Below are 4,517 nucleotides of genomic sequence, written 5' to 3'. Positions count from 1 at the left end.
GCATCGTTTTTTGGCTGTGTGTGAAAAGAAGTGTGTTGGTGTACGTATGTAGGTGTAAATTGAATATGAATACATCCTTATATATAAACAATAACAAATGTCTTAAAGTATTAATTTGTTACTAAAATTCACTAACAAAATCGCACCTTAAACACTTATTCACTTACAAATTTAATCGGTTAATTACAAAAGGGAATAAGTCAGCAATTTTTCGATATGATAATTTTGATGTAGTTCGGTTCGTTTAAATAAGCTCTGTGGACCTGCCCAAATTTGCCATATCGAAAAAGTTTAGCGAACATAAACTTTAGATGAATATTTGATTTAAGGACCTGCACACATGATCATAAGTTATGAAAACAAGTTTAATGGATGTCTATCAAATAGCCATCCACCGTTTTAATATAGCAACTGGAGAGTAATTCGATATTGAAATTGAAAAAAAAAAATCGGGGAGGTACTTAATCGGTGGGGCACCTTTAAAAATAACATTTCGCGAAATTCTAACTAACCGGCTTGCAAAAATTATACATATATGTATTGGCGTATGCTTTTTTTTCCTTGGTCAGTTTTTGTTAAGCTTTCCACCCCTTCAGTCAAATTTTCGCATATGACACCCTGTTTATGTACAGACTCTTTCAATTAATTATTTATGTATAAACATAACTTCATCAACAGCTGATTGCACACACAAAAATTATTTAAACATTTATACATACATACATACGTAGTTGCATAAATAGAGTCGAGAAAATAATAAAAATTTACCAGCACATGTTTCATTAAATATTGCTGAGTAAACTCAGCGCCGACATACAAACTGCCATAGATTGCACTGTTGGTGAGAAAGGGATGGCGTCGGAAGAGGCCACGCACAGCATTCACAAAAGTGGACATATTCACCAATATAAAGCTATATTTTGATACTTTGTTACTATGTAATTGGCTATTACTAAAAATAATTTATTATAACAAGATATTTTAATTATTCCTATGGACACTTTTCCACTGCTTGTCAACTGCACATAACACACCCTTTTCGAAACGAATTACTACCGACTAACCACCCAGTGGACGAGCGCAAAATCAACCCAAAGTTACTGAGCACAAAAGTTTACTAAATGTTTTGATGTCTCAATACTTGGTCTGGAGCTCCGCTGAGCTTAAATTTGCGCTCAATATAACGTTGTGTCGCTCACCAGAGCACAGTCATGTCCAGAGACAGGCAGACAACAACTCAACATCTGTATGTTTTAGCAAAGCTTACAGTTGTACGAATCTAATCTGCTATTATTTTTTTTTTTTGTTTAATAACCAGGAGTAGTAAATGCCATTTTAAGTTATTATTCACATTAATAATGTTGATTTGAACAAAATCTAAACTAGTAAACTTTATTTGTTGTAAGATTTTTACGAGATGTCCAAGAAGTACCACGACAAGCTTGAGGAGAAGGTAGGTAGGGGGGTGGGCTCACTGATAAGCAAACATTCTTCAGGTAAAAGTATAACCTCTTCGAAATAATTTTTATTTGTTTTTTATTAAAAAAAATCGGTCCTTTTTATGGGTTTTCTTTAACTGTATGTACAAATAAGTCTATACTTAGTTCCATTTTCATCAAAATACTCCCAGATAGTTGCTTTACCATATTCAATTCAAAAATGTCATTATCCAATTCCTATGTAGAATTGCTCGCTGATTTTCCATGGATAAGTTTTCTAGATATTTTCAATTCACCGTTATTCAGCCAAAAATAGGTGGTTCCACTTAATCACAGTACATCTTATGAAGCAATTGAGCAATCTTAATACGAGATATAGCAAATGAAACCTAACAACATTCTCCATAAACCGTATATACATCACTTTTCGATCAACGCGATAGTTTCAGAGAAATTAATTAATCATTTCAGATTATTTGTTTATGTTATGTTACTCATACGCCATGCACACTCTTTCGAGTTCATATTTCATACAAAAATCCTTGCGCAATTTCATTTGAACAGTCGTTCCATTTTTATTTATCCATCGATTTTCTTCATTAGTAGCTTGATTTTTTGTAACGGAACAGGCTTTAATGCAAGTAGAAAAAAAAATACACAGAATTTGTTGTTTCTTAAATTTTTCCCTGTTAAAGCTTGAATTTTTTTCCTCTTTCATCAAAAAAAAAAACAAAAAATCTATGCTGATTAATTAATTTCTCAGAAACTATTACACCTATTGAAAAGTTATGTATGTACATATATACGGTTTAGGGAATTCGCAAAATTTGCGAATTTTTTGCATTTTTTTCGCAATTTACTTGAAACTTTGAGGGTTTACGAGTCAAACTGACCTCAGATTCAAATTCAGTGGGTCGAAATAGATGTCGGTAGGTGGGCCTGGTTAAAAGCACACGCCACTTTCTTTATGTTTCGGTGTAATCAGCCCTATCATGAGCTTTTATTTTCGCCCGAAATCGTTCACTTTTCGCTTATGTGTATTCATTAAAGGCATTTTCAGGGGGGTAATTGTAGAAGGTGGCTGACATTAGTGAGCTCTTATACCGCATCTTGCTCGTGGCAAATTTCTGTAGCATGAGGGCTCAAAGAGAAGAGTTAAATATTAACTTGTTTTGCCTTCTAAATACCAGCAACGCGAGCAGTCAGTGGAGTGCTACGTTGGAAAAGGCCAGAATCACTTTTCCGTCCATATGGTCAATCAAGAAGAAGAAAAAATTGGCATACATATGTAGAACTATACATGTGTAGCTATGTGTTTATGGTACGTAAATTTGTTTTTTTTTTTGGTAGACCTGCCAAGCACTTCTTGCCGTTACAAAATGCCTATTTTTACATACATATTACAGGTATCATACCTTCTTTTATTTCCATCAAAGGAATTTATTATTCGATAATTCCTTTAGCATATTAAGTGTTTTAAACAACAACACACTTTGCGTGTTACCTACATATGTACCAGCTTTTCTTTTCATAACATTTGCATGCACTGCAGTGTGCACGTTTTATTACTTTGTGGCGTTAATCGCGTAGCTATGAATGACAAATTCAATAAACCCGGAAGAGAGCTGGCATCAGCAGCGCAACGATCCAATCAGAACAGCAAAGTTTCAGTTAAGCAGACGCCCATATAAATGAACTAGGGAGGGTGGAGACAGATGAATTGATTTAAAAAAGAGTAGCAAAATATAAAAAGGATTACAAAATGGTTGGTAAATTAATGTGAATACTCATACAGCCGCATATACCATTGTACGAGGGTGGATTGAAAAGTTCTTTCACTTGGGAAAAAGTAAAATGAGTCGTTTTCGTGTTTTCCATGATAGCGATTTCTAATCTTTGAACAGAAGAAATATTTTTCAACATATTTTACGTTGAGTTCGTTTTAACGATTGAAAGAAGTTTTATTCAATTTGAATACATATTTTAAAACTCATGCACATGCTTTGGCTATAGCTGAGTGTGCAGAGGTTGTTATTATTCGTTAAGTAGCAAGAGATCCTAGGCTCCATTGCCGTCTGCCTCAGTCTACATTTTTTGACTTTTGTATGGTTTTTACTATTAAGAAAAAGTGGAGAAATCTTATTTCTTGGAGGGCGTCAATCATAGTGGTCAAATATAATGTTCAAAATATCTCGGACTTATTGGCCAACCCTCGTACACATACATATGTATATAAGCAAGGCTTTCCAAGGATCCTCATAGTTGGCTTTCTACACCTGATTGGTTATCAATTGGAGCTGCTAGTGCGGATGCTCAAACGACTCTCCATGATGGTACATACATACATATAATCTGTTTTTATAAATATGTATGCATGCACTGAGCAATCTACAATAGTATGCATAAGTCTATGCCGGTGACTATGAACGACAAAAAGAAAATAGCAAAAGTTACTTAAAATTTATACTTTATTCAATATCCATATGTTTGGTACGTACATACATATCTGCATGCAGGTATACGCATTCTCGCCCACACAAAGAAACTTAAAATTACAATTTACGCACGAGTGGGCAAAGGGATAAAAGTTTTTTTTTCTGTGCAGCAAATTGAGATGCATTCATTTAAGTTTTCCATATTGTTGCATATCGAAAAGAAAAAAAGTGTATCTTAATATTAAGAAAATAAAATGAATTTAATGAATAGCTGAAAAATTCAAATAAAACTGCGGACGGAAAAGAAATATAATGGAAGTAAGCGAAGTAAATGAAAACTTCGCTCGAGTGAATGTGTGTGTCTGCTGAGTAATCGAACAGGATTAGCAAAAAAGGGGAAGCCAATATTATTATACATTGATACCTATCTGCAATACTTTTGCATATTCATTAAAGGAGTGTGGGAAAAATCTATGGAAACGCAAATTCACATGTGGAAGGGTTTCATTACATAAGAAAATATCTAAACTCTGTGTAGAGCATGTGCATTCCAAATATGTATAAGGAAAATCACCGCGACTGCCGATAAAATTGTTCCTCAATTTCAAGGAAACAAGGGAAAGGGATCGGATTTTTTTTTTTT

General features: G+C 33.9%; 2 protein-coding genes across 2 annotated transcripts in view; both read left to right on the top strand.

Moving 5' to 3' along the window:
- Positions 1-4,517, top strand: part of LOC118739684 (mpv17-like protein) — a 12,861-nt gene that overhangs the window by 4,701 nt on the left and 3,643 nt on the right. The gene's annotated exons all lie outside the window — the stretch shown is intronic.
- Positions 1-4,517, top strand: part of LOC118739670 — a 339,105-nt gene that overhangs the window by 331,607 nt on the left and 2,981 nt on the right. The window lies entirely within an intron of this gene.

The sequence above is a fragment of the Rhagoletis pomonella genome, unplaced genomic scaffold, assembly GCF_013731165.1.
Source record: "Rhagoletis pomonella isolate Grant_MI unplaced genomic scaffold, Rhpom_1.0 Rhpom_scaffold_00005, whole genome shotgun sequence".
In the NCBI taxonomy this organism is placed as follows: domain Eukaryota; kingdom Metazoa; phylum Arthropoda; class Insecta; order Diptera; family Tephritidae; genus Rhagoletis; species Rhagoletis pomonella.
The sequence above is the reverse complement of the archived record's forward strand: the minus strand, read 5'-3'. Positions and strand labels throughout refer to the sequence as shown.